Below are 21,924 nucleotides of genomic sequence, written 5' to 3' on the forward strand. Positions count from 1 at the left end.
GGAAAGATTTTTATTTTCTAACTGATGCTCCTCTTTGATAAACATGAAAATGTCATGTCTTTACTGTTGTTTTAAATTTCCAAGTAAATTAGTGTGACTAAAAACAAATCAAAGAAATTACCAGTTTAGAATTTCTGTTTTTAAAACTACCCACGTACCTCTTTTCCCAGAAGATTTTATGCTCCATGGGATGATTCCTCCTGCTTGCCATCTCTGTAGCATTCTGTCATCACCCCAGTTGAAAATGATTCCTCCTCTAATTATATCATTTGCATTTATATCCATTGTTACAGTGGGGATTGGGGAACTTTTCAGGCTGTGTGTCAGAGCCTACAATGGCCTTGAAGGATGAAAAGGCTTTGGGTGGGGCCGCTGGGTGGCTCATTTGGTTATCTTTAACCTTCTTTAAGCCAACTTAATTGACCACAAAACTTTTTCATGAAACATCAATTAATATTACATACAACACTTTTTCAGAAATGTTGCCCTTGGGGCACCTGGGTGGCTCAGTCCATTAAGCTTCCTACTTCCCAAGGGAACCTGCTTGGGATTCTCTCTCTCCCTTTCTCTCTGTCCCTCCCCTGCTCGCGCACTCTCTCTCTCTCTCTCTCTCTGTCTCAAAATAAATAAACATTAAAAAAATAAAAGGCTTTGGGTGGTCAAATTCAGACGGGAAGTGGTTTTTTTACTGAATAACACATTATATTATGATTCCTATTACCATTCTGTTTCTGTTTTTAATTTCCTTTATATTCTTTCACAGTACTGTGAACATAGTAGATGCTAGTTCAAACTGGCTTGTTCTGTGAATAAAGAAGTTGACCTACCCTAAACTCCTGTGTGGAAGCTCAGATATTGATAGGCAGGCAACTATAAAATGTATAAATTCCAGCAGAAGCAAGTTTTCAAATATTAAAGCTTTTTCTAACCTTCTCAAGGAATTCTACAAGATTGTAATAGTCTGGATATTGAAAGAGACTTTGGGCAAAGAAGCTAAAACTCACCAGTTGGGTGATTCAGCAACAGAGATTTATAATCTGGGACTGCAGACCCTCCCACTGCTCCCCACAAACACTCAGTTCTTTGTCTCTGGTGTGAGAGATTTGTATTATTCTAATTTAGCCTTTCTGCTTTTGGCCCTTATTATCTGGTTTGAAATCCCCACCATTGATCTCAGTTTGCATGTAAAGATCAGGACATTGGTTCTGCAAGACCAGTGTTAAAAATCAGAAATATTTCCTGAGTACATATATCCCTTTTAACTTACCATATTTTTTTTTTACATGTTGTCTTAGATGTCACAAAATGCCTGCTCTGGAATCCTCCAAAGGGAAGCAAGAAGGAGGAATGGGGGCTTCGTAAGAATACTTAGGAAATTCCACCTATCTATGAATTTAGCCCTCCTGATGCCCTTCACCAATTTGGTCTTGGCTCTGATTTTTCCCTTTATTCTGTCTTTGCCATGACCTTTCCTTTCCCTTAGTCCCCCTGACTTTTTGCTGTTAGCATAGCTTCTTTCCAGGCTGTGGATCCCTGCTGGTTTGCCTAAGGAATAGCCTTCTTCACCTGCTTCACAGTTTGTGATATTTACCGAAAAATATAAAGCCTATCACTATCCCTTTTTGTCTACACCTGCAGATTTCACTTTGTATAATTGCCCCAAGTGAATTCCACGTGGCTAGTTGCCATGGAACATTTTTGTCTTTTGCTTTTAAGAAATTTATTCTTACCATTATTATTATTTTTGTTATTCATTTGCAACAATGAGTGCTTTTACAAATCTAATAAATGCTCCAATTAATCTCTTGTAAAGAAAAAGAAATCACACATCATGTTTCCTTAATGTGAAGTGCTTCTAGTTAGCACAGACTTTCCTGCTGTTCCTTTTTCTGCAAAGTGGTCCTGTTATTGCTGTGGGAAATTTTACCGGCTTGTCTTTGGGAAATGCAAAAGGACAATAACCCTCATATTCTCCTCAAAGGGCAGTGCCTTCTTGGGGACATGGCCACTTTTCCTTTCTACTTCAGACATAGTCAGCAGCTCTGTGCTGTATAGAATGAGACATATGTATAATTTAAAAACCATTTCCTGCATCGTAATATCAGACTTTACCAGGAAAGCATATTCAAAGCTGATATTCCTGCAGGCCAAATGAACCCAGACCTTTTCTTTCTGCCTCTTCGCTCCCTTTGTCAGTTCTCCTGGAGGATCAGGATTTTAAAAATTACATTAGTGTTTAATTTTTTGCAATATGTATTTCCATTCCCTGAATGCAAGGCTCCTCAACCACAGCAGGTCATTACCTGATGATTTTATTTCCCTGGTCGCCCTTTGACATTTAATGATTTCTAGCTTTGCCTTGTGTATAAAAACATGAAACTCAGGAAATAGGTGGAAAAAGGCAAGGCCCATCTTCTATTTATGAAGATTTTCTTCCTAGTGTGTTTTCTAGGACTTGGGACATTGCATTCATAACAGTTGTAAGATTCTAATTAGAGTTCCTAAACTGCTCAGGAAGATCCCTACCATATTGAGAAAGTTGTAGGAACATCAGTTTGGAGAGGCTTCTCGTTCTGTAGACTCACAGGTGATCAATATTCAGGACAGACCCTTCTAGATAAATTTTATAGCAAAGATTAATAGTTTAAAGTATCAGAGTTTTGTTTCAATTTTTGTTTATAAATCGTGGTTAAAAAAATCCCAGTTAAAGTTCACCTCGTCCAGGAAGCCTTTCTTGATCACTCTAGATCCAATTATTTTCTTGTCTGAACTGCTAGCAGTTAGCTGACACATAGTTACATATTACCTTGTGACAACTATTATCTCAAATGACTAATTAACTCTGGTGTTATGATTTAAATATTTGTAAATACAGGTATTAATGTATCTCTTAACCCCCACCGTGGGGACAGACTTTGTGTACTTTATTTTGTTTCCTGAATCACTTAATGTCATACCTTGTAGAACCCTGGTAGATGCCTTTTGAATAAATGAATGTATTAAGTGATACTTCCATTTTGAATTGCCAGTGAACCATAAATTATTACAGACCGATAAGCATATCTTTTTTTAAGACACTTCCAGTGTTAGCTTGGGCATTCACTTCTGTGATTCATTTGAATTCTTTTCCTTGCACAGTAGTGTAACTACTTATTCTCTCTCCCCACCTGTTTGACACTTCCTATACTTTCCTTCTACCTTATTCCGTAATTTTGGTTGTTTCTCGCTACTTTGGTCTTTGCCTCTTATTCTCCTTCTTGAATATTCATTCTCCTGGCAAGTTTATCTCCTGTCTGGCTTCAAATACAATCTCATTGTAGTTACTTTCCAAATCTACCTTTCCAGTCCTGTCTTATGGACATTAGTACAGTGTTGTCAAAATGGAGGGGGAGATAATCACTTGGGTATATTTCAATCACCTCAAAATTAATATTTTACTAAAGAAATTCATTATGTTTTCTATCACCCAAACAACCTTCTCTTTCTTCTTTCCTTCTCCATTTTTATTGGTTGTATGTGGTTCTGTCATCCCACAGCTCCTAGGCCTTGGAATCTTCTTTCTCATTCCTTTTTTCTTCAACTTTCATGTGTTATCTGTCCCCAAATCCTGTTGAGTCTCTCCTTGGAATGTATTTGAAGTTACTGCTTTTGTGACCTTAGCAAATGACCTGATTTTGGACTTTATCTAGGTTTAAATAATAGTTTACTTCTAGATTACTGTCTCAGCTTCCTAATTACTTTCCATAGTCCATTTGTTGTTGGGAAAGGTAATGATGGTTATTAGCAGAAATCGCCACTGTTTATTGTATAGTGTGTGATAGGCAGTATACTAATGCACTTCATGTAGATTATCTCATTTGATTCTCCTAACAACCTGATGGAGTATATATTACTATGCACATTTTAGAGATTAAAAATCCTGCGTCTCAGAGAGGTTACATACCTTGCCCATGGCCTCACACGTAATAAGATGAAAAAAATCGGCATTTTAACTTTGAAGGCCATGCACCAATAACAAATACCCTGCATATCAGTGCCAGACCAGTATACCCTTTTCACTGTTCCACTCACCTTTTCAACATGTGGAGATTCCCAGTGACTACAAAAACTAAATGAGGACCTTTATCTGGTTCTAAGGCCTCCCATGACCTTGTATCCTGTTCTGAATAATAGTATTTCACCATAGATCCATTCAGTTTAGTGGAGGAAAACTTTTTAATTACAAGGGAAAGGGAATATAAGGAATTAAACAATTATAGTAAACAAATAGGGAGGGAAGTATACAGAAGAACAAAGAAGGCTTAATACATCAAATTGGGTACTTACAACACCCACCCTTCTGGCTGGGGAGGCCTCACAGTGACCAGCCCAGTTGGAGCCCCATTCAGAGTCCTGGGCTGAATGTCCTTCCCTCAGGTGAGACTTCCAACTAGCTATTGCCTCCAGGGCAATATATGCACTACCTGTGTGTGATCTCTGGTTAGTCATTAAGTTTGCCAATGTGCAGTCCCGAGCGAGCTGGTTTTTCTGTTTCTCTTATTGTAGCTCACAGTCTCAGGAGCCTGGGCATCTGCTTATTCCTCTTTCTTCCCTGATCCATTCCAGGGGGCCAGCCTGGTCTGGCTCAAGGAGGTGAGGCAAGCTAATCCTTCTTGGCATCAGGAACAGAAGGGCCAGTTCTAATCCCAAGGCTAGGTACAGAATACAACCCAACTAAGCCCCCTCCATGTGTATGTGTGGTTTTGGGCAGATATGTATGATAAGTCACACAAACAACGTCTATACAAAATATATCCCCACAGCCTTCCAATTTTATTTCTCATGACTCTTGATAGCTACCCCCTGCTTAATCTAGGCGGACTTGACTTGATCATTGTTTTCCACTTCTTTCCCAATATTCACTTCCTCAATGATTTCCTCTAGTTCTGGGACACTGTTTTCTTACCTTCAAATCCTGCCTGTACTTTAAGGTCCAGTTTCTACCCCACTTCTCCATGAAGCCTTCTCAAAATGGTCCAGCATGAGAAGAGATCTTGTTCGCTTTCTTAACTGCTCTGTGAATTAGTTTGTGTTCCATAAGATTTAGCACTCTGTGATGTATTCTTGTGATATTCTGTAGAATGAGATAATTCAAGGGAACATTTTTTTTATTGATGTATAGTTGACATACAATATTGTATTCATTTCAGTTGTACAACTTAATGATTCAACATTTATATATATTATGAAATGCTCACCACAATAAGTCTAGTTACCATCTGGCACCATACATAGTTATTACAATATTATTGACTATATTCCCTATGGTGTAATTTTCATCCCTGTGACTTATTTTATAACTGGACGTTTGTACCTCTTAACCCCCTTCACCTGTTTGGCCCATTCCCCCAAGGCCCTGTCCTCTGATAACCACCAGTTTGTTCTGTGTATTTATGAGTTTGTTTTTGTTTTGTTTTGTCCATTTGTTTTGCTTTTAGGGAATTTTTCTTTTCTTTTTTTTTTTAAATTGTAATGTTTATTTATTTATTTTATTTTTTATTTTTTTATTTATCTTTGGGACAGAGAGAGACAGAGCATGAACGGGGGAGGGGCAGAGAGAGAGGGAGACACAGAATCAGAAACAGGCTCCAGGCTCCGAGCCATCAGCCCAGAGCCTGACGCGGGGCTCGAACTCACGGACCACGAGATCGTGACCTGGCTGAAGTCGGACGCTCAACCGACTGCGCCACCCAGGCGCCCCGCTTTTAGGGAATTTTTCATTTAAAAATATTTTTTATTGAAATCTTTTTATTGAGATATGGTTGAAACAGAATGTTATGTTAGTTTCAGGTGTACATCGTAGTGATTCAACAAGTCTATATGTTACACTGTTCTCACCATAAATATAGCTATCACCTGTCACCATACAACACTATTACAGTACCATTGACTATGTTCCCTGTGCTGTACCTTTCATCCCTGTGACTTATTCATTCCATAACCAGAAGGTTGTATCTATAACTCCCCTTCACCCATTTTGCCCATCCTCCCAACCTTCCTCCCCTCTGGCAACCCACAGTTTGCTGTCTGTATTTTATGGGTCTGTTTTTACTTTTTGGTCATTTATTCATTTGTTTTTGTTTGTTTGTTTGTTTGTTTGTTTCAGTATCCACATATAGGTTTAATCATAGGATATTTGTCTTTCTCTGTCTGACTTATTTCACTCCACATAATACACCCTACCTCCATCCATTGTCACAAATGGCAATAGCTCAACCTTTTTTTGACTGAGTAATATTCTAGTGTGTGTGTGTGTGTGTGTGTGTATCACATCTTCTTTAACCAGTCATCTATCAATGGACACTTGGGTTGTTCCTTACCATTCTCTTGAGTCTAGTATTTTGTGCTCGTTTATCAATTTCTATGTCCTTATCCCTACCGAAGTGCTCGCACAACCTGCCCAGAGTCCTTTTTAGGTATTCCCAACTAGAAGTAACCTTGTATTCATCCACCTTCCATAATACCTTTTATTAAACCTCCAGTAGGTCGGTATAAGGAATTTATCATGTAAAAGTGTATGTGATTGTTTACTTATTGGAGAGGGTTGCATTAGGGCAGTATTGCTTATGAAAGAGTATCTGCTTTGTTTGTTGGAATTTTAGAAAGTTAAAAGGGTGGAGTGTGGCTGAGGGAAGAGAAAGATCTCAGTGAGTGGGGAAAGGAATATATTGGGGTGGGTAACTATTCCTACAACCTATTAAAACATAGTATGTAGGTCACCTCCAATTCTGCCAGAATATAAAGTTGGATAGGGCTCCAGTGTCTTCAGGGTTTTCCTGCCTGTGACTTGCAGTATAAGTATTGCCTGAGTGCACTTAAGAAGAACTATCTGGTCATTGAACAAATGATTTCTCAGAAATTCATACTGTTTTTCAGATTCATGTACAGACTTTAAATACAAAAGTATTTAAGAGCATGACTGCATTCACATACCAGCTTTTGGTCCATTTTTTCTCATGATCAGTGAACACTATGTGTATAATTGGTATCATGGGAAGATCCACAAAATACTGTGATGTTTTATAAGGATCCATTTTAAAGGACCTACAAGTAGATCTCTATCAGAAACTCTTGCAGGGCAAAGATTGTCTCCCACTTTGTTGATGTTTCACAGAACATGATGTAGGGGTGGAAAAATTTCCCTTCTTCTCTTTGAGGTTATTTGGCTCATCTGATAACCAAATTGATATAAGACAGATAACTACAAGAAAAACCAATAAATGCTTAATAACATGTATACCTCCTGTATACCTGGGAGAGATCCAGAAAAACTTAGTAACTCTCTGAAATGGTTGAATCCATCACCTTCAATATCATTTTCAACTAAGGATGATGGGGAATGTTGGGGGGTAGATGGCCAGTGGAGCCAGTGATGGGAGTCTATCAGGCAAAGCACAGTAAAAGAGGATATGGTTGTTATGGAGGTTTAAATCCTTTCCTTTTCCATTGATAAGTTTCTAGAGATTGAATTATCCCTTTCATTCTGGTACAGGGAAGTAAACATTCTTATAAATGAAGATTTTTCTTATAAATGTAAATGTACCTCAGTAAAGGGTAACTTCTATTCAGGTTTTCAGAGCTTCATCTGTGTCTGCTATTTTGTAGAAACAAACAGCTAAAATAATATGCCACAGAGGCACAACTTCGGGTTGTAAAATTTGATCCCCTTCAATGCTACTGCACTAGTAAAACAGAACTTTGAAACTCTTGAATGAATGATGGAGGGAGGAAGTTGGGTGGGGAATTTCATTTTCTCCCCTGTCCTTCATTTGTCAAATGAGAGTATCAGACTAGGTGATGTCTCAGTTCCTTTCTGGCTCTAGCATCTTAGGTTGATGTGTACTTGGACATAATTCAAATGCTTTGCTGGTCCTTGGCACTAGGGAATGTTTGTGAGAAGTCGGCTCTTCTTAGGATGGTTCTTGGCATCTATTTGAACTTGGTTTCTCCATTTCCAGAAGTATTGTTTCTAGTGAGAAGTTAAAGGTACATCATAGATTCATTTGGCCGGTAGTCAGTGACTTGTGGATTTTTCATCTTGGTGCATAAAGCCTTAACCCCTCTCCTGATGCACAGATTCTCATGATTCTAAAGGCTCACTGTCTCTCTGACAGTGGGGGTCATTCAGTTAGACAGGAATAGAGGAAAATGACTTCTCATGGGTGTGGCTTTGTCTTTTCTGGACACATCAATACCAATTCCACTCCTCGCAAAATTGATCATATTTCAAGTGGCTATTCCTCTCTGCCTAAATTTGGCATGGAAGATACTTCTTGTTTATCTGACAATAAGGAGCAGTCTGAGTTATTTCTTTCCTTTTCTTCCTCAGTTTCTAATAATAATTTGTTACAGTCCAGATTCTGTGTCTCATTATCTGTATGATCTTGGGCAAGTACTTTAGTGTTTTGAATCTCAGTTTCCTCTTCAGTAAAAGCAGTTGTACTGTTGAGAGAATTAGAAAGAGTGACATGTTAAAATGCCTGGAGAAGTATCAGGCACACAATATACATTCAGTAAAAGGAGTTATCACAGTTATTCTTGCCTTTTTATTTCTTTCTCATTTTTCATTCACCTTGCCTCTAGTTTCTGTTTTGAGAAATGATCTTTACTAATGTAGTATAGACTTACATGGCAAGTGGCGATAGTGACCTCTCAGCCTGGGCATCCAGTTTCCTCCTAGACTCTCCTGTAATTTGGGATTTCAGGCTTGAAACTGGGGTACTAACTCTGGGTCCTTGATGGCAATAAATGGCGTGGGAAGCAATTAATCCCAGCCCCACTGGTGCTTCTCAGTGGCCTCAGTCCAAGGGATGTGGGCCAGGAATTGGATCTCATGTGGATTGTCCCTGCAGAGTTATTTCTGAATCTTCTAGATTTACAAATCATTTGGTACCCAGCTGTTAGGCTGCGTGATTCACGGTTATGGGTGCCTTGTTTCAAACGCTTGTCAGCAGTTTCTTCCCCACGGTTGCCTTGTGATTCAGTTGTTTTCTGTGTGGTGTGCATCTCCTCACATTCATTTGGACTCTGCCTCCCCCAACTTCTGTCATGGAACAAATGAGTCAGTGTCTAATGGTGCCGCATTGCCATCCAATTACTTCAAGTTTCCTTGTTGTGGGTGGGCGCCGGAGGAGATGGTGCTGCTGGCTCACAGAGGGGGCTGTCTACCCTGTTGCTAAACTGCCCCGATAAGTGGGGGGAGAACGGCCACATTTTCCACAATGAATATTCAGAAAGCATTCAGGATAGACAAGGCCAAGGAAAAGGGCATTCTTGTTCAGTAGGTGGCAGTGTGGTCTGGCTTGATGAAAAACCGCACATTTCCTGCATGTATTTGCAGTGCTTTATCCTGATGTCTTTGACAGCTTCAACTTGAGATTTTATTCTGAGTATTTTAGTACCTTTTGTCAAGTGCTCTTTTTCCCGGCGGGGGAAAAAAAAAAAAACAGCACTTCATTTCTTTAGAAACTTCTCTTGGTAGTGGGCGGCATGTGTTTGTGGCAAATACTGTGATCCGAACCTTCTGGGCGCTCGGTGGGCTAATTGCTCTTAGTTGGACATTTTTGCCAGGTAGAGTCGACTTCTGCTTCCCAGCTGTGGTGGAGAGAGTTCTTTCCTCATGGATGTGGTGGATATTTTGCTGACTTTATCAGTGGGGAGCACTTCTGTAGCCCCTAGATCTGACTGGTTTTTGTGTTGGGGAAGGAAGCTTCTAAGACCCAGCGTGTCTCTCCTGTCTAACTCATTCAGCTCACTTGGTCTGGTCAAGCTGAGAGTGTGATTCCATGATGTACCCTGGCAAACTGAATATGGCCAAATCCTACATTGTCTGTACCTTGTTTCCCATTGCACAGTCCTTGACCAGGATGTCTTATTTCTCAATAACAGTAGAAATCTTTGAAAAGTTTTGGTTTTTAGTAGGAAGTCTACTCTCCAGCATGAGCCTTGGCAGGAAGAAGAAAATATGTCTTTTAAAAAAAAATTTAACGTTTATTTGTTAAGAAGAAAATATATCTTAACTAGGCCATAAGTAGGTCATCCTTACCTCGATTGGTAGCTTTTTGGCTGGGACCGATAAGCCTAAGGAAGGGCTTGGATATCCTGGTCTCCTAGTTTCAAGAGCTTTTCAGAATTATAGATACTACATCTTGACACTGAGCTTGAGACCTTGGAGTCTCTGTTTCACTGGCTCTGTTCCTGGTCTTTCGTGCCCAGATGCTTGTCCAGGTGTGCACATGATCTCCAGGAAGCATGTGCAGTCATCTCCAGGACGAAATGGTAGGTGTTGAGCACAAACCCATTTCATGTCAGATAGGAGTAAGAGATTCTAGAAGAATATGCAGTTGAGTCTTGTTATTTCTGATAGTTATGTTCCAATACCTAACTTCAGTGTTCAGAACACTAAATTTGGTTAGATTAGGTTTCTGTGAGCTGATTTGTTAACCAATCAGGATATAAACTTGCATTATATGTGTTTTTTGTTTAAAGACACCTTATTTAATATATATTGCTTATTCATGGATATCAAACTCATAGCTAACAGCACTATATATAACTCAGCCTGAATGAAGCTTATCTAACACACATATTTTCTCTGTAAGGCACATCACTGCCTCTTGTACTTAGAAACATCAGATAGCACTTCAGCACTATGTTGGAAGACCATTTAAAATAGTGAAATTACCAAAAAAAAAAAAACAAACCAAACCCCACAAAAAGTTAAAACAGTGGCACTAAAAAGACTGAAAGATCAGTTGTTGTTGTTGTTGTTTTACAGTAGGAGAACTGAAATTTAGGAGAGTATTTACTTGTTCCATGTCAACTGGGAACATTCATGGGCTGACTCAAATTTTTCTCTGCTATGCACATGTAGGTGTCTGTGAATTACCATGAAAGCACTATGAGTTTTGATCTGGGGGTTACAAATAGATTTTAGGGAGTATGCATTTGTGGAAATCAGGAAGTTTTGAATATTAAGGATCAACTGTCTATGTCTGACCATAGTCCCACAGCATTATGTATAATTTAACTATTAGAATTCTTAGTCTTATCCACATCTCTCCATTTTGGTAAAACACACTCTTGTGAATTGGACAGTGGTCAATTTAATCTGGTCATGAGTGTTGAGTTCCAAGCAACTGACTAGGGTGAGCAAACTTCCTCAAATAGCATTGATCTGTTGGTTTTTCATATGTATTATTTAGCAGTTTATTAGTCAGCAATTCTAGGGCCTCGTTAGTGAGGCTTAAAGATAGAGTTGGAATAGTAAAATTCAAATCACATTCAGAAACTCAATCTATATAAATATACTTTGCATATATAAAAACCCACTTTTTCAAATTTAAAGTCAAAGTTGTAGTTTAAACTCAAAAGGTAAGAATGGTGGCCTGAATCTAAATGGTCAACTTGATTACCTTTAGTAAGTCAGCAAACCTTTCTGTTCTTCTACAGAGGAAGGCAAACAAAAGGCAAACAAAAACACACCACTGTCTTATCTGTTGATCATAAATAATAGAAAATAGTTCCTCTAGGAAGATGTTTGTGACTTTTCAAGACAGCTATGCCCTGCTGGACCATATTTTTTATAAATCTCTTTCTTATTTATTGCTAGTATCTACCACCCTAGAACTTCTGCCTCTATAGCCAAGTAGAATATTAGAGTACTATCTCTTCTACATGATTAGCCTTTATACTTCTTAAGGCAGCACTAAAGTCATTCATTTATCTTTCCTTCCATTAATTCACTCATCCACTTATTTAATAAATATTTACTGATAACCTATATTTTAGGCATTGTGGTACAAATTGGGGATATATGGGACACACACAATCTCTTAGTTCATGTATGTTATATCTACCTGAATCATTTATTTTATTTTATTTTATTTTATTTTATTTTATTTTATTTTATTTTATTTTATTATCTTTTAGTGTGGAATATGTTTAACTTCTTGAACTTTTACTACGCTGGGCATTGTTTGGAGTTCCCTCACAGCCTTACTTTTCTTCCCCTGGCCATGCCACCACCTTCCCTCTAGGTGTGTGGGTTCCGAATCAGGAGTGCTCTCATCAATGGTTGAGATATCTAGGTTCAAATGGTACGTTTATTTCTTACTGTGTTATATTGAACCAGGTATTTAACCTCTCTGGTCTTCCATTAACCAATTATGTCAAACGGGAGTAATAATAGTATTTTCTTGGCTGTTGTGTGGATTAAACAAGATAATGTATATAAAAAGCACTTAGCTCAGTACTTGGCATATAAGAGCCTCATAAAGAATAAAACTTTATTTTATTCATATTTATTAAACAGCCTAAGATGGCATTAGCATTTTTGGCAGATACATTCCACTGTTACTGCCTCCTGAGGTTACAATCACCCTAAACCCTCAAGTCATTTTCTGTCTTCCTGGGAAATTACTCCTGTCTTCCAGAACTATGCTGTGATGTCAAACCACCATCAACCTCTTTGAGACACATTTTGACCAAATCTGTCTGTTTGACTGGCTTGTGTGTCATCTTCCTGAGAGATGGATGTAATTTCAGTGCCAGGATCGATGTCCTTGACTTGACTTTTCTTTATCTCTGGGTTTGCTATGAATATGAAAATGTGGTGTGTGGCTTCCCTTAACTTTAGAATCATATCTATAGATGAACAGATTATAAATATAACACTTAAAGCAATAGGGTGAAAATGTTGTCCATTCTATTTGTGCCTTGCTTTATTACATTTGGTGAGTCTTTGATGCATAGGCCTTTACAAGATGATTATTCAACCAAATTAATCCCATTTCTTAATGTGGTGCATTTAATGATGGCTTGGCTGCCTTTGCCCATTCCATCATTTTGTTTTAGGACTTTACCTGGACTACTAGTCTTTTTTTTATTTTTTGGATGCACACAGAAACACACGTCTGGTTTTTCCCCTCCCTTCACTGCTGTCTAGAAATGTTGGGCAATAATTCAGAGGGTGAGGACTCGTGAGTGGGAGTGGGGAGAGGAGGAAAGATTTCAGCTATGACTTATATAGATTATACAAATAAATATAACTCTACGGACAGGCTTTATGTTAGTGTTTCTGGGCAAGGCTTAAATCTTAAGACTGGGAAGTAGGGAACTGGGAAGTTAGAAGCTGTCTGAGTGCACTTGTGCGAGCTAAAGCAGTGCAGAAGACATAAATGGAGATTAGAAAGCTGACCCAGAAGTAAAGCTTATTTGATTACTTGGGGTCTGTCCAGTCTTATTTCTGGTCAAGATGTGCTACTGCCTTGATCTCTGTGCTCTAAAGTGCCCTACACTGGCCCTCCTTTGGCCACTCTTTTCCACGATGAGAGGACTTAGTGCCACCACCGTGTGCTTCCCTTGGCTTGAGGGAAACTGTGTGGAAGGGAATCGTCTAGTGTTGCCGGATAAAATGCTGCCTGGATTTCTAATAACTGCATCTGGCAACCCTAATATAATGAGAGTATGGATTTGTGGGCTGGGATGTCTTCATGCTTGTGAGTGAGGCCCTTCATTCTGTAGGACAGATCCTGGAGTGGGGAGAGGAGCCAGGAGGCCATGGACTTGGCTCCAATGGTCTCTATACTCCTATATTCTGGTGCAGAACTCCGGGGAGTCTGAGAATTCTAAATTTGAACCTGCTCTGCAATGTTGTTACAAATTCTATTTTTCAAGATAGGAGGAGAGAACGTATTTTATTTAACTATTTTAAAATTGTGATTTCTATTTTTAAAATATATAGACATCTGCTATGTGGGTCTCAGTTTATGCTCTTGTCCCAGGCTCCACATATACTAGTACAGGGCCTTTAATAATGGCAACAGATTACCAAATGAGGTTTAGTCACAGATGCTTTAGATACCAAATTTTGTTTGATCCTTGTAAGAACTCTGAGTTGGCAATGTAAGTGTCCCTGTTGGGCAGGTAAGGAAACTGAGGTTCAGTGCATTGAGAGGAGTTCCCCAAGGACACAGAAAGAGTAAATGGCAGAACTGAGATTGAAACTCAAACCTTAGTCTATCTCAATGCATAACAGAAGCTTTGGATCCAGACTGCTTGAGTCAAAATAATGCTTCTGCTACTACCTAGCTCTTGGATTTTGTGCGAGTTACTAAGCTTTCAGTTTTAGTGCCTATGTTTCTTGAGCTGTGAAATGTTGGAATATATGTGATAGTAACAGTACCTACCTTATATGATTTCCAGAAAGATTTAAAAAGACCTCATGTGTGGGGTGCCTTGGCTCAGTTGGTTAAGCATCTGACTTTGGCTCAGGTCATGATCTCACAGTTCATGAGTTTGAGCCCTGTATTCGGCTCTGTGCTGACAGCTCAGAGCCTGGAGCCTGCTTAGGATTCTGTGTCTCCCTCTCTCTCTGTCCCACCTCCACTCACGCTCTCTCTCTCTTTCAAAAATAAATAAACATTAAAAAACATTTTTTTGAAGACCTTGTGTGTTAAGTGCTTAGCAAAATGCATCAAAAATTGAATGGCTCCCTAAATGATAGCAATTAGTAGTAGCTCTAGTGAGAGTAGCAGCAACAGCCTTAAATTGAGATATAAATATGGTGCAAGTATAATTTTGTCTTAATCATCTATTGTTGTTAACAAATTATCCTGAAACTTAGGGGCTTAAAACAACACACATTTATTTTGTCACTATTTCTGTGGGTCAAGAATCTGCTCACAGCTTAACTAGATCCTTTACTCAGGCTCTGTGTGGGGGAAGATCTGCTGCCAAGATCACAGGACTGTTAGCAGGCCTCAGTTCCTTGCTGACTATTGGCTGGAGGTGTCTCTTAGTTCCTTGACTCATCGCTTCTCCGTAGGGCAGCTCCTAACATGACTGGCAAAGATCACAACCGTAGTCTTTTGTAACCTAATCATGGAGGTGACACTCCATCACCTTTGGTATTTTCTGTTCATTAAAAGGTGGTTCCTTGGGGAGGAGAATTTTAAAAGGGCAGTAATACCAGGAAGCAGTGACCGTGGGGGCGTACCTTGGAAAGCTGCCTGCCTCAAATAGGTGGTATCGTGCCAAACTGTTGAGGCTCCGTGGGATGCACATGATGCCTCTTCTTGGAAAGGCAGTTTCACTCTGTGGCCAATGCAACTTAAAGTCAAAATACAGGTACAATATGAAGTAGAAGGCAAAATTCGTGCAGCTTAAAATTAAACACAGACATGAACTTCTAAAGTTGTCTTATGTTCATGACTGCTGCTTTGACTGTACTGTCTACCAAATTTCTGAAAATTCGACTGGAATGATTCTCAGATCAGAGGAAAAGAGATTCATCTTGAAAATCTTGTTGTTCAGGTGTTTTCATTTTTCCTATGTTACCTAGCGTTCTCCTTCTGGAACAAGATGAGCTGGTCATCTCTTTTGTCTTGCCTCTCTGTGTGATTTGATGGAGGTTGGGGAAAGACAGTGCCTGACACAGTGGTCTTCAACCTTGGCTGCATATTAGAATCAGTTTGGAAAATTTTGAAAACTAGTGAGGCCTGAGCCTTACTTCCAGAGATTCTTTTTTTTTTTTTAATGTTTATTTAGAGCACGAGCAGGGGAGGGGCAGAGACAGAGGGAGACGCAGAATCCAAAGCAGGTTCTAGGCTCTGTGCTGTCAGCACAGAGCCTGACGGGCGGCTTGAACCCACTAACAGTGAGATCATGACCTAAGCTGCAGTTGGATGTTTAACCCACTGAGCCACCCAGGCACCCCCAGAGATTCTTCTTGTTTACAAATAATATCAGGAAAAGTGATATCATATGTTAACTATCTGCTTATTAGAACGGTAGAGGGATTGATTAGCTTGGTGCACCTGGTGCCTTTTATCACTGATAATGATGATAGTTAATATTTCACATACTTGTTTTATGCCCAGCAGGTGTAATACTAGAAGCTTTATATGTAGTACTTTCCTTAATCCTCACAAAAATCCTCACAAAAATCCTCACAAAAATCCTTCTATAGACAAGGAACTTGAAGCCATTCTAAGTAACTTGTTCAAGGTTACAAAGGTCAGTCACAGTGAAAATTGCTGGAAGTACTTATGTAATGTTCCCTGTGTGACATGCACTTGGAGAAGTATGATTTACATAATTATTTACTCATCACAACAGCTCGATGCAAGTACTATTATTATTACTGCTTGAAAGGTGTAGAAATCAAAGCACAGACTTGTCCTATGACTTGTCGGGGATCATAGCTAGAATATAATAGAACCACTGTTTAAGCACAGGCTGTCTGGTTTCAGAATCCACATTGCTAAACCACCTTGCACACTGCTTCTTGGATAACAGTTAAAATCTGAATCTAGACTCTAAACCAGCTGCTTCAAAATACTGGCAGCTAGTATTTATTGAACTATCATGATATAGACATGGAATGGAGCCATCATTTTCATTATTTTCTTTAATCTTTATGATAGCCCTGCTATTTTGTTACACAATACAAGCTGGCAGTAAGACCTCACAGCCCTAATTGGCATGTTCCAAATGCTACGTTCCCTCCCACCCACCACTCAAATAATCTGCTTCCAGCTATTGAGTTCCTGGCCAGTCTCTCTCTTAGTTAATTATGAGGCCTTACACAATTAAGTTAGCCACAATTTCATATACAAAAGAGTTATTATTACTGAGCCCCCTTTTTTCCTGTAGGTTAGATATTCTAAGTCATTTCAACTGTGCTTCTTGTGACATGGTTCCTTGATTCTTCCCAATCCTAGTTTCTGTTGTTAGTTTAATAAATGGTTTTCATTGCAGATTTATGCTATTTACATTTTATTTTTATTTTTTTGTTAAAGTGGCTTTATTTAAAAAAATTTTTTTTTAATGTTTATTTATTTTTGAGACAGGGAGAGACAGAGCATGAACGAGGGAGGGTCAGAGAGAGAGGGAGACACAGAATCTGAAACAGGCTCCAGGCTCTGAGCTGTCAGCACAGAGGCTGATGCGGGGCTTGAACTCACGGACCGCGAGATCATGACCTGAGCCGAAGCTGGATGCCTAACCGACTGAGCCACCCAGGCGCCCTGCTATTTACATTTTAGACAAGAAAATTCTGCATACTTATCAAAATCTCTTGCACACTGTAGAATTCTCTTGCAATACTGCCTCTAGATGAGAATAATCATAATTAAACACAGAATCTTATGAAGAAGAACCACTCTATTTTTTGAATCCGTTGTCTAACGCACCCTATTTATTGGCTTTGTAATGATTGATAATTACATTTCTCTTAAGTAGTGATATTGGCAGTTTTGAGGAGCCACAGCATATTATTGACTCAATTGAATTTGTTGCTAATAGGAAATTGTAAGACATTTTTAGTGTCACATCTGTTTTGTGCCTATACATTTGGTTGTAGGAATACAGGTGTGCTACTTTATTTCTATTCTCTTACAATTTCTTATATTTTGATTTTGTCAACCCATGTATTTGGTATTCTTTCAAAGTAATTGTCACTTGGAATTTTGACCAACAGGCTGTCTATATCTTCATTCAAGTTACTGATTACCATGTTGTACAGGATTAGGTGAAGGACAAGGGCCTTATATGTTATTATAGACCTCCTCCCAGGTTGACATTGAAACAGTATTCAGCATCAATCAGTTAAGGTTGTATGCCACTTTATTATCTAGACATTCTGCATTTCTTCATATTGTCCATAAGGATATCATGAAATTCTTTTTTGAGAAGGCCTTGATATAATCAAGGATCACTCTGGAAAAACATTTCCTCTGTTCTACCACTTCATAGTGCTTTGCATGTAAGTAGCAGCTTTAAGGGTCGTTATTTCATAGACCAGTTCTATTTGTGCTTAGAAATTATATGGAAATAAAAAATTTGATAAGTGACTTAGAGTTTAGTGATGTTATTGAATCCAACATCCATGAGTAATACCAAGATGAATTTGACATTCCAGGTCTGTACTCGGAATTAGTCCTAGTTTGAGATTGAGTCTCTGACCTCAGGGTTCCTGAGGAGGTTTCAAATTATGCCCCCCTCCTTCCCCAATTGCTCACTAAATCCAGAAATTTCTTCAATAGGAGATAACAAATTCTGTCGTTTCTCAAGGAAAAAGAGGGCTTTAAATTCACTCCCCATTGCAAAAAGAAAATGGTTTCCTACCCTAATGGAGGTATTAATGACAATGCAGTTTCTTTCATGGGAGCAAGTTTTAATGAAAGGAGGGGAGAGAATGAAGAGACTGGTTCCTTGTTGAGAGGCAAGATTAATTGTAGAGAGTGGGCTAGGATGAAAGTACAGAAGGGGGAGACTGAGACAGTAGAACTTTCCTCTACTTTGCAGTCATGCCTTGCATCAACCCTGTCCTCCACCAAATGCTTGCAGAGCATGACATTTCTGCCTGTTAGAATTATTTTTTGAAGGTGTTTTCAAAACATGTGCATTTTCACTGGTTAGAGATGTCTGTTTATCTGATTCTTTGTAAAAAAATTTTTTAAATGTCTTTATTTATTTTTGAGAGAGAGAGAGAGAGAGAGAGAGAGAGAGAGAGAGAGAGAGAGAAAGAGATAGAGAGAGAGGGAGATACAGAATCTCAGGCAGGCTCCAGGCTCCAAGCTGTCAGCACAGAGCCTGACATAGGGCTTGAACCCATGAACAGTGAGATCATGATCTGAGCGGAAGTCCAATGCTTAACCAACTGAGCCACCCAGGAGCCCCTGTTCATCTGATTCTGATCTGCAGTCACCTACAAAAGAGCAGGTGTTGAAGCCAGAGGGCTTCTTGGGAAGCAATGGGACTGGGAGCGGGAGGACAATGAATACAGGGCATAGCAGGGCATAGCAGCCCGGAGGAACTACAGCGATTCAGTAATAGGAGCAACTGGGTTGCTAAAGGACACACATTATTTAATTAGCAATTTCAGGCTTTTGCCCATTGTGTGACTCTCCATATGGCCAGAATCTGCACCTTTTCCTTCCATTTGGGCACAGATCTAGGCCTGGAACTTCCCCCTCAGGGGCAGCTCTGCCTCTCCGGTTTTTCTTTAGTTTGCATTTTTGCTTTTGCAGGCTTCTGTACAAAGCTTTATTGGCGATGTGGTTTTTGTGTACTTCTCTCTAAATGCCGGACGTTGATGAATTTGGCTGCACTTCTTGTGTTACATGCAGCAGTAAATAATCTGCCTGTGTGTCTTCTTTTCCTTTTTTTCTTTTCCATTTTTAATTTTGAAACGGAAGTCAGTCCTCTGGCTGAATGGCAAAGAGAGCTCTTCTGTTCTTAAATGATTTGGCTCCCGTCTCCTTAGCCATCTTCTTCCTTGCTTCAGCCCTTGGCTTCCTCAGTTGCCCTGCCTGTTAGGACTGAGTAAATGGATTCTAGCTGAAGGAGCTACAAATGAGCCTCAAAAAGGTGAAGTAAAATTAGTGGTGAGCGTGTTCTGGAACATAGGTCCACTGACCTGGTCAGTGGCTCTTTCTGTGGCACCATTTTGCTGGGAACATTCATGGAAATGATTCTGATGGTGCCATGATTGTCTTCCATATCTTTTGTCTAGCGACATTGCTACCCTCAGTACTTAGCAGGTGACCAAGAGAGATAGCAGCAGAGATGGTGGCAAGGATGATTTGTTGACTGTTTGGTCATATTCCTGGGACACTTATTTTTTCTCTTATGGGGCATGCTGGATGCAAAGGAAGTCAAATTGAATTTCTACTATCCACCACTTGCTCTCATGTCTCTCCTTTTTTTATCTGGCATCATCATAAATGCCCTCATCCTGTACACAATTGCCTCAGGCTACCCCTGGATTGACTAAGGTCCCCCTGTTGCTCTTCTTCTACCCTAGTATTACCTCAAGGTCCAGTCATCTTCTTCCCTCCATCCTAAGTGAAATTCTACGCAGGAGTTAACTTACTTAATAAGTCTACCTCTGTTAATGGAGCCACTAGGAGCTCATGGGTCAATATGTTTATATTATGTGTTTTTAACAATGGGTTACTGGCAGCTGTAGCTTAACAGAAGGCATCAGAGCCATTCATAGTGCTTGGGAGGGGGTGACAAAAATATATGCATTACCTAGACCTACCAAAGATTTTCTAAGTTAGCGACTTAGCAGGTTGGGACCTGAGAATCTACATGCTAATAAAATTCTTAGGTCATTCTGAAACATACAAACAAGTTGAGAATTACTTTCCTACATAGTATTTTCTGCAGGTATGTAAACATGTTTGTATGTGACAATGGTTATTGTTGGTCTAGCTGATGTTTTTTGCCTTTAGAATTCATTTCGGGGTTCTCGGGTGGCTCAATTCATTGTCTGACTCTTGATTTTGGCTCAGTCATGATCCCACTGTCATGGGATGGAGCCCTACGCACTGAGCATGGAGTCTGCTTGAGATTCTCTTTCTCTCTCCCTCTGCTCCTCTCCCCTGCTTGCACATACTCTCTCTCTCTCTAAAGTAACACATTTTTTTAAAAAATTGCGTTTCATGAGTCATTGCTTTCCTCACCATCTTCCCCCACCCCCAATTCATACAGTAGACTGGGTTTCTTTTCTTGTATGGTGGATGTAAATACACAACCTGTGAGGGTTTTTTTCTGGAAAAAAAGTCTGATTTCCATGTCTAGCTTATAGTGCATGACATACACTCTGTTCGATAAGTGTCTTTTGAATGTACAACAGTGTTTCACATGGGAGAAAGCACTCTATTTCATCATAACAAGGGCACCCAACTCATTCCTCTATGATTTGAAAGGAGCTATGACATGAAAGAAAGGGAAATTGGTAGGTAAATGGGGGAAGTTTTCAAAAGAAGGGCTCATTTTATTATAGTCTTGATCTCTTGGGAGACTCATATTTGTGGGTGTCCTGGCAAGTGAGATAGGGGAAAGAAGAAAATAGGAATAGATTATTAAGCTGTTTCTCTCTTGGACTCCTGTGTAATCTTTTCACATGGGCTGATCTTTTAAAATTTGGGTAATCTCAATTCAGTGAATAGATACATAGTAAATGAAATGTGACTCAAATGCCACCTTATAGCTATGTGGCTATTTCTTGTCTGTTCTCAGAATTTGTCCCATACCTTATCTATTGAATTTCATGTTCATGGAGTGGATAGATAAACTTTCTGATTACAGAGAAGTTGGGCTCACCTAAGTGAGGAGTCTTCTCACCATATAAACTGCAGAGCTGCTCTGTGGCCCTTCTGCAGCTTGCTCAAGGCTAATCAGTGACCGAGAAGTCACGCCCTTTGCCCGTTGCACATCATTTATAAGGTTGGGGTGCACTTTTTACCTTTCCACCCATGACCTATACAATAAGATGATTAATTTTGAATTATGGAGACATATCACTCTAAATTCCTGTGTTTAGTAGAACCATCAAATCTCTCTGCTGGAAAGATTTACTGGGATCTTAGATTCACTCATATCATACTGATTTTGACCAAGGGGGTGAAACTGGTGATTGTCTTGGTTGATCTAGGAAAGGAGGTGGTAATATGTGCTTAGCAAAGCTCAGCCTGAGCAGGCTGACCCATTTTCAAACTGACTGGTTCTTTGGCAAATTTACTCACTTACTTACTTACAGATAAACATTTAAGACTTAAACATGTCACATTAAGAATCAAGTCAAAATGTTTTATTCATTTAACACACTGAGTTTAAAAAGCATAAATTCCCAAATTAAGTTAATTTTTACAAACATCTGAAAGCATCATCATTAGTAATGTAGAGGTTCAGAACTAATCACCCCAAGATTTACATGCAGATTATTTCTAGCTGCAAACAATCAAAGGCAAAAGGACTCTGAAAGAAATTTTGACCTTCCTCCTATCTGCTTAAAAGAATTTTCATGAAGGACTAGCTCTAGAAAGAGCAGTATCACCATAAATAACTACATGATGATATGAATATGAATTT

The 21,924-nt window shown here is 39.3% G+C and overlaps 1 pseudogene; it reads right to left on the reverse strand.

Moving 5' to 3' along the window:
* The window catches only part of LOC131502133 (small ribosomal subunit protein eS24-like), a 34,584-nt pseudogene extending 15,020 nt beyond the window's left edge, over positions 1 to 19,564 (reverse strand).
* Between the last annotated feature and the right edge of the window lie 2,360 nt (positions 19,565 to 21,924).

The sequence above is a fragment of the Neofelis nebulosa genome, chromosome X (genome assembly GCF_028018385.1).
Source record: "Neofelis nebulosa isolate mNeoNeb1 chromosome X, mNeoNeb1.pri, whole genome shotgun sequence".
NCBI classification, from domain to species: Eukaryota; Metazoa; Chordata; class Mammalia; order Carnivora; family Felidae; genus Neofelis; species Neofelis nebulosa.